The sequence below is a fragment of the Pinus tabuliformis genome, chromosome 8 (assembly GCF_031772625.1).
Source record: "Pinus tabuliformis cultivar Carrire ecotype Pingquan chromosome 8, CPIR1, whole genome shotgun sequence".
NCBI lineage: Eukaryota > Viridiplantae > Streptophyta > Pinopsida > Pinales > Pinaceae > Pinus > Pinus tabuliformis.
In genome coordinates, this window is record NC_142294.1 from 1,103,013,246 (window position 1) to 1,103,022,873 (window position 9,628).

Below are 9,628 nucleotides of genomic sequence, written 5' to 3' on the forward strand. Positions count from 1 at the left end.
GACAATATTTAGTTAAACCTTACAGCCAGTGGATGACCCTGCGATGCCTAACCTCTTCCACGCAGAAAATGGTGCCAACACTGACCGATGCCGTGTTCATTGGGCAGTTGAAATCTGCAATCGGCCGACTGACACAGCTCAAACTAATGACGGACATCTATGATCTCAAAGATCAAACACAAAGGAGTTAGTCACCATGTTTTATTTCTATTTTTGTTTTGTTTTGCATAATTTGAGGAAGGTCGTTTAAACCTCCTCAACTATTTTTGTAATAATATATTCTTAGGATTTATAATTTAGTATTTAAACCCCTCTCATGCATTTAGAGAGGGGTCCAGAAATTTTATCAGAAACAATCTTCAAAACATGCACTTCTGTCCCTTTGAGGAAGTTTTGGTGAAATGAATGGAACATGATTTATTTTCATTTTATCTGGCATATTCTACTGAAATTGCACTTTTGTACTCTTAGATGGTGTTGGATTGATTGGAAGTAGGTTGATATTGCTGAAACACATGAGCAAAACTTATTACAAATGGTACTTTTATCTTGTGATTTTGTTTTATTTATGTATTAAGCAATAATTTTTCTTCAAATTGTTTATGTATGAAAGTTTAAAGCTTGGTTAGCATTATTGCACTTTTGTATGGTGATGGCCTAAATTTTATGTTAAATATATGAATAATTTCTTATGTGATATATCTTTCACAATCGTTTCAGCTAACTATTTATCCGAAACGATTATTGTTAAAACGATTTCACTTCTTATTGCAGTTGAATGATCTTTATTACCAATTGCTTTAGGACATTATTGTAGATCACATGTTTCAATTTTATTCTCGGGTATAGTCATAACTAGATAGTGTTTAAATTAGGATATATGCATGTGATTATTAGTTTAGATTAGATTACTTTTAGCTTAAACATTCTATTAGCGCTTGAGATTTCACCTCAGGCTGAAAAGGTAAACCTCAAGGCAACATCAAACCATTCAGCCCCGTAGCTAGCCCTACGGGGCAGGAGAAGGCTCTCTCCGGTCAATCTCGGTAGATCTTCAATTGAATGAGATGACCAACAACGTAACACTGATATTAGGCTAGTAAACTGATCAAAGGGGGTTTTTAATTAAATGACGGGGTTTTTCCGGGCTGCATGGGCAAAATCACAGCTTGAACAGAGAGTAGAATGAACAACACAGATTATCGACTGAGGCAAGGTAGGCAAGAAATTTAGCATCAAATCTAGATTTAAATGGGATGGCAAGACTGGTGAGGAGCTAAGGAGGGCAAACAATAACTTTGAATCCTCCTTAAACAGAAGAAAACATTGAATTGAACAAACTTAAAAGCGGAGCATGGCAGGCATGAATTCTCACTTTAACACTTCATTTGTTCAATTAGATATGATCATGTAGTGAAATGGAACATAACAGATTACAAATGAAACACAAGAAACACCTATGCTAAATTAACATACCACATGAATCTCAGAAGTCAGAGCTGTGTTTTTCTCATTAAAAATCTCTGTCACAAAACTGTACAATGAAGCTCAGTTTTTCCTCCAGCTCTCTCAGCACTCAGAAAATCTCCCCTCTCTTCTCACAAATGAATTTTTAATACAATCAATCAAATGCTGCCCAAAACAGGGGCGTTGTTTTAACTAACATTACAAAAATTGGAAAGAACGTTTTCTTCTATTCTAAAACAGAACCGTGTCCCTAAAAATCCTCTGATCATTGGCTAATTAAAAGACAAATACTGGAGCGCATATCTTTTTGATTTCTGAGGTCTTGAAATAGGAAATTGGTTCCTGTTTTCCTGCTATGATGGATATCTTAGTTTTAATATAGGCATTTAATCTATGACTGTTCGCTCTTCCCGTTGCATGAAACCAATTTTTTCCAATAAAGCTGATCCTTGAAGCGCATTTTGATAGGAGAAAATCACTGCATCATTAGTAAATCACTGAAACGTCGTGATGGTTTGAATGCCTCTTTTATCAGACATGATCAGCCTCTAGATTTTCCTACTCTTGGAGCATGGCTTTATGTGCGTCGGGGCATAATGGTCATTCCATGGTTAGTTAAAAACAAACGAATCTAAATCCTTAATTCCATCTCACAATCAAGCGAGGACTTTTATTTATCTCAGGACGCCAACTACCCTTCTGGGCAACAATAAGATTTTCTTCCATCTGCGTGATTTTAATATTGGTGCGCCAATGTAAGGATTGCATGACAGGCAATAACTGCTTGACAATCATGGCAATATCACGCATTATAACCCATCCTTGTGGCCTCAGGATTCTATCCATTTCTAAAATGGTATCAACCAAATTACACCTTAATGTTAAATCACTGAAGAGATGGTCTGCATGGAGGAGATCGTATGTGCGCGGATAAGTGTTGAACGCTTCACACCAATCATAATAACCCCAAACAGGCCTCTATCAAATATCAAGGGTAGTGCGTCTGGTCCATCAATTGGAATGACATTCATTACCCAAACTGGTTGCTCAATAAGAGCTGCGGCAAACCCTCCAAAACCTGCTCTCATATCCATCACATTTCGGATGATTGACCAATCGATACTTAAATCATGCCAGTACAACTTTTGTACAACATCCCTCCAGTATGCTGTGTCTTTTTGGAAGCCTCTACTTGAACCATTTGTGCTTCCTAGTTTATACTTCAGCCATAATGGTTCCTTTTCAAGTCGTAATGACCAATGTGATGGCCACATAGAACCATGAACAGAACTTTCACTAGGTATCTGATGAATGCATCTTTGCAGTGGTGTATACCAGGCAGCATCGGATCTATCATCCTCTTGACATAAAGGAGGATCTTGTTGTTTCCTCTGCATATAACACGAACTTGAAGTAGGTTTCTGATAGATGGCAATTCCAACCCCTGTTTTAGCCATGGTTTTCAGAACAAGTTTCCAGCACATCGACTCTGTCAACGTCATTACAGCTGTCCATACATCACGATGTGCTCGGTCATCCCGATAAACTGGAGTTGCAGACCATATAAAATATCCGCCCGGTCTAAGAATTCTGTTGATCTCTAGTAAAGGTTTTCCGCCATCTCCATGCCAGTGCACCCTACATCTTGCACAATGTACCACATCATATACATTGCTTTGGGAATACGAGCCTTTGCGTGCCAATAACACCTAAAATTGCTGGAATGCCCCACTCAAGAGCAAGCTGAATCTGTGCTTCATGTTCATCCTTGGGAGCAACTGACATTGTCTTTTGTAATTGCCGACTGATCTGGAATAGGAATAGCTTCCTCTTTCAAAGAATGCGCATAAGCAATACGATCAACAAAAGGTATCAAGATGTGAATGCCTGCATCAATTGCATTCCTGATTAATATAAGCAGTTAGGAAAACATAAACCTGCTCCTCTATTTCAATCAATACATCCCCTGTCTTTGAAAGAAGACCAGACAGAAAATCCTCTTTCATTAACCGAATTATATCATCAACCATATTGGAAACATAACAGTAGTTTCAATTTTGTGTTCTTGGGGCTTGGACTGTCGTTGGTTCACGACTGAGGGCCTGTGCATTAAAATTGCTGACAACAGGACTATTATCAAAGTTCATCTGTGATAGCTTGTCTCTGTCGGGCAACACCAGCAAGATATTTTTCCTCTGCACTAGCTTCCGCCCTTTTAACTTGTGGTATTTTGTCTGCTTCACCTCTAAACACACTTGCAAGTTGAAGTCGTTGAGCTGCATTGATCTCATTCATTGCCTTCTGTACTGAAGGATCCGGAACTATATCAACCACAAGTATCTGTTGTATGTTATACCCATATGACCCCATTGCTTTTTCAAGCTTTTCTAACACAACTTTGGCAACATCGCCCTTTTGCTTCAAATAATTCATTCAAATTCATCTTTGGAACATTTGCTCGAACCACATCAAACACATAAGCTTGAATTTGTTCTTGAGGATTTTGCAGCTCATAAAATGCATTGTCAGCATTCTGTTTCACAACATGATACTGGATGGAGCAAAATAATTGCACAAAGACATTGTCCTGAAATTTATCTGAAACCATATGATGAAGTCGTTGATAGTAAACTGGACCAATGAATATTTCACAAGTAAGCTCTGTACCAAGGGTGCCACTGTAGAAAACCTCAGTGCCATGATAGTTGAAACCATATGAAGATAAAACTTGACCAAATTCATCAACAGTAGAGTCTGATGTATGCTTTGTTTTCTTTGTGCTTTTACAGAGGTAGGAGCTTGAAGTCGCTGCCAGTTGAAGAGCTGAAGAACAAATTACATAATCTGAAAAGCAACATTTAAATGATTTCTTCTTCAAAACAGGGTTTTGAAGAAGAATCAATCTCTGACATGAGACGGAGTCTAACACATTCCTTTGAACTATCATATATCACCCCATCAGTACTATCATAATTTATATTTGGAAATTGGTCCCATTACCTCCCGTCGGAGCCACTACACCAAACGGAAAAGGAGCTACCACCCAAGGTCTAGACCGGGTGGTTTTCCCCCAATGTTGTAAGCAACAATTTTCGAGGCTTCAACAGGTTCTGAGATCACTAACTCCTAGGTTCAATGCCAAAGTTTCGACAATTGAAGAAATGCAAGAATTAAACTAGCTATCCATGGAAAGGCTCGATGGAATTCTGGCAACTTACAAAATGAAGAGAAAAGGAGGCAATTTAGAAATCAGAGAAGTTGTTCTCAAGGCTATAAGCAAAGGCAAACAAAATCAAGGACAAGAAAGCTCCAACCACACCTCAGATGGTGATGAGGAAAATAAATTTAGAAAGCTACAAAAGGGGACCAAAAAGTACAAAGGTATGTTTCCATTTAAGTGTTTTAATTGTGGAAGAATACAACATGTTTCTGCTAAATGTTCATATAAAGATAATATCAATAAGGAGGAAAGAGGAAATATTTTCTCTAAGAAAAGTATACCAAATGGATGTTAAGTCAACGCTCTTCAATGCGGACTTAGAAGAGGAAGTTTAAATTGAGCAACCTGGAGGATTTATAGTTGGCAACAATAAGGACTTTGTATGTAAACTCAAGAAAGCCTTGTACGAGTTAAAGCAAGCTCTCGGACCTTGGTACTATTGATTGGAAAGATACTTATAGCAACAGGGCTTTAAGAAAGGAGCGATTGACAACAATTTGTATATCAAGGAAGATGGAGATAAACTAATGGTAGTAGTTGTATATGTTGATGATATCATTTTTGTTAGTAATGTTCATTCAATGAGTCAAGGGTTTGTAGCAACCATGTAGTAGGAATTTGAAATGCCTCTACTTGGTGAATTGTCCTTCTTCCTTGAATTACAAGTACACCATATAAAGGAGGGTATATTTCTTTCTCAAACAAAGTATCTAAAGGATATTTTAATGAAATTTGGGATGGAGGATTGTAAACATGTATGTACATCTATAGTAACAGGCTACAACCTCAGCAAGGATGACCAATATCTAGAAGTCCATCAATTAGAATATAGATCAATGATTAGTAGTTTACTATACCTCATAGCTACAAAACTTGATATTATGCATGTTTTTGGCATAGTGGGGCACTTTCAATCTAATCCTAAGAAAACACATCTCAAAGCGGTCAAGCGAATATTCAAATATCTGCAAGGGACTTTGGAATTCGGAGTATGGTATCCTAAGAATACATATTTTACTCTACAAACATATACTGATGCAGATTGTTCTAGCAACATTCATGACAGAAACATTACCAATGATGGGGCCTTCTTTCTAGGAAAATGCTTAGTTTCATGGCTTAGTAGGAAATAAAACTCTATTGTTTTATCTATTGCTAAAGCAACATACATTGTAGTTGTAGCATGTTGTACACAATTGCTATGGATGACTCAAAGTTTGTTGGACATTTAGGTAGATTGCGCTCAACATATCTCTATCTTTTATGATAATACCAGTGTTATTAATATATCTATAATGCATTCCAAGACAAAGCACATTACCATTAAATATCATTTACTCAAAGGGCAAGTCTTGGATCAAAAGGTAAAGTTGGAATATGTTCCTACACATGAGAAGATTGCAGATATTTTTACTTAACCTCTTCCCCGAGAGTCATCTGACTATCTTATATAGGAATTGGGGATGGTCTCTTTTTCTTCTCTTCAATAACTTCTTTAGCTCAACTCTCCTGGAAGCAATTCCCATGTGGATTTGACTGTTACATACATTGGGATTCAAACCAACCTTAGCATCAGCTCAAGGGGAGTGTTATTACATGGTATTTACACTTCAGATGTATGGTCTCAAGGGGAGAATGTTGAAGATCATTGTTGAAGCAATTATGCATAATATATGCTTAGGGGAAGTATACCCAACAAAATAACGTTTGAAATTAATATTGTTTTGCAGGAGTCACATAAGTTAGGCACGAGAGTTGTGATGTCTAATGATTGGTTTGCAAGTGTATTCTGAGAGACATGGTTTCCCTTTGTCATTGATGTCAAAGGGGGAGGGATACATTAGTCACAAGTCTGATGGTAGTAGGAGGTTGCCATCAATGCCAAAGGGTGAGATTGTTGAAATTGTATTGGCATTGTGTTAGCATTGATGTCAATAAACATAGTTACCGACCAAACATGAACTATTACCTCAAAACGAGTACTCTAGCCCCAAAACCCCAAAAAACCATGAAAAATAACCCAAAAACAAAAATTGTGTATGCCAGAACAATGTTTTTTCTAAGGGTAAATTTTCAACATTTTTTTTAAATGGAAGTAAAGACCAATTTTTTTTTTGCAAAATGGATGAAAAACACCCTCAAAAAAATAAGTGTTGACACTGGAACAATAACAAAAAAATCGGGTTACAATTTTGACATTTTTTAGCAATGGAATTAAAGATAAAATATCAGGATTTTGAAAAACCATAAAATTCTAACAATTCTTGGACATGATGTTAAAGATAAAATATCATGTCTCAAATCTTGATAATTCCAACCATTTCCATCCATGTTGTTAAATATAAAATATATTAACTCTAAAAAACCTTGAAATTGAAATTGTTTTCAACAATAGCATTAAAGATAAAATATCATAACTCAGAAAAACCTTAAGATTTTGACAAATATTCAACCATGGAATTAAAAACCTCAAGTCTTTGGCATATTTCAACCATGAGATTATAGACAAATTAAATGACTAAAACAATTTTTAAAAATGAACAAGTAAATGAAAGGTTCATTATTCCAAGAGTAATTTTTATTTTAAAGGCTAAAATTATAGCTCTTTTCAAATCTTAGCCTAAGACAACTTATCCTATTGCAACAAAAACCTTAAAATCAACCATCAAAACGAAGTGTCCCTTTTAATTAGGCATTAAAATTTCAACATTTTTAAAACTATCTTATATCAAATGATAATAATAAATAATATCATGGCAATATCACTGTATAATTTTAAAAATCAACATTAATTTCTAATATTTCTTTACTTTTAATCAAAATATCAACTTTGGTAGATTGAATATAACATACTATGATTATTTAGATATACTTTTGATGGCATAGCCAAAGTTTGAGAAAATGGAAAATATTGATTCTTGACGACGAGGCAGATTACAGGGGAAATGCGCAGGACTAGGGTTTGAAGCAAGGTATCAGTGTTGGGCACCATGGAGGGGCGAGAGGGGGGGAGTTCCACTCCCTCCTACAGTCATGCAGTCTCAAACCGCTTCAAGAAGCCAATGGAAGCAGAAACCGGGAGTATAGACAGAGAAAAACAGGAAAACAGTAGATCACAGGGGCAGGCAGAAAATCAGGGGGAAGACAGAAGAGAGAAGAGCATAGGAGGAGGCAATCAGAAAACTAACCACAGGAATCTGACAGGACCATGTAAACCTAGGTCAACCATCACACCTCGAGTGGTGTTAAGTGATCCAGTGCTATAGGCACATAGGGATCACATGGCGACCTATGCTGTAATATGAAAATTTATGGGGTTATGGCCAACGGAGAAGGCTTTGCATGCTTGGATAAAGAACCATTGGAAACCTAAGGGAGAAATAAATCTACACCTTGGATCCAAGGGTTTCTTCATAGTAGTGTTCACAAACTTAGAAGATAAAGACAGAGTGTTCGAAGGAGGACCATACTTCTATGTTGTTGCAGGCCTCTATATGCGGCCATGGGTGATGAATTTTGTCTCGAAATGAGAGACATTCACATCAGTGCTGGTATGGATAAGACTCTACTCCCTACCTTTAGATTATTGGCTGCCAGAATCCTTAAAAGCCATAGGCAATAAACTAGGGAATTTTTTAAAAATATCAGATGCCACACTGCGCGGAAAATACACCTCCTTTGCCCAAATATGTGTAGAAATGGACCTTTCTAGAGCTCTGCCGGATGAAATCATTCTAGAAGTATATGATGAAGAATGGGTGCAGGCAGTGGATTACGAGCATGTCCCTTTCAGATGTCGCAAATGCCATGAACACGGGCACCTCTTTAGAGACTGCCCTTTAAACAAAATGGAGAGCAGTATTAAAGCCACCTCAGGGAAAGATACTGAAGGTTTTACCAAAGTGGGAGGTAGAGGGAAAGGAGGGAGAAAGAACCAAAAGAAAAGCAACGAGGAAAAGCAGCCTAGTCAGAATAGATTCAAGATATTAGAAGAAGAAGATGGGAACAATGGAGCGAACCAGGTACTGGTGGACAGTCCTACAGAGAAGGAAAAGGATGACAGCATGGAGGATAGACCTGAAAACAGCCAACAAAAGGAGGATCTGCCAAGCACTATGGAACTTGACAGGGACCATGAGATGACCCCAAGCGAAGTGGGAACGGAGGATCATGAGCTGCAGGAAATTCTTGAAAGGGAAAATCTCGATCTAGAAAATTTCCTGGAGCAAGGAACTGCCAAAGGGGTGGATTCGCTAACTCAAGAGGAGTATAACAGAGTACAATAGCTCTTCCTATGGAGATCTCAGGCTAAGGGTTCTGGGGTCAAAAGAAACCATGATAGTCAGGACAACGGAGGGGTAAAAACGATGGAGGCAACAGTGGGACAAGCTCCCAAGAACCTAGGTAGGAAAAGAGGAAGAAAAAGACAGAATGAGCTGCTGATAGAGTGTGGAAAACTCATGATCAACTCAGGTAAGATGAAAGACCTTACTAGTTACTCATTTACAAATCTTTCTTAATGAAGCTTACAACATGGAATATTAGGGGTCTAGGAAGTAAAAGGAAACAAAGAAATCTCAGCAATAGAATGAAAGAAGAAAAACCAGATATGGTGTTTATCCAGGAAACAAAATGTTCAATAGATAAAATAAGAGAGATACATAGAAAATGGCTTATTAAGTATGAATATCTAGAAGTTAAAGCAGACAACACAGCAGGAGGAATTCTCACACTTTGGAACCCCCAAAAACTTGGAATCCTAGATGTTGAAGCATCCAGGAACTACCTATCAGTGGTTATCCAACCTTTGGGTGATAAGGAAGTTTATTTGATCACAAATGTCTATGGTCCACAAAAACTTGAAGACAAACTCAGGCTTCTGACCTCACTGGAGGAGCTAAGAGAAAGATATCTGGTTATCCCCTGGATTCTGGGAGGGGA

The 9,628-nt window shown here is 37.5% G+C and overlaps 2 pseudogenes; both read right to left on the bottom strand.

Annotated features, from left to right (window-relative positions):
• Window positions 1–2,106: 2,106 nt before the first annotated feature.
• LOC149239193 (putative methyltransferase PMT22 pseudogene) lies at window positions 2,107–3,252 on the bottom strand (annotated as a pseudogene).
• A 351-nt stretch (window positions 3,253–3,603) lies between these two features.
• On the bottom strand, window positions 3,604–4,075 carry LOC149239194 (hypersensitive-induced response protein 4 pseudogene; annotated as a pseudogene).
• Between the last annotated feature and the right edge of the window lie 5,553 nt (window positions 4,076–9,628).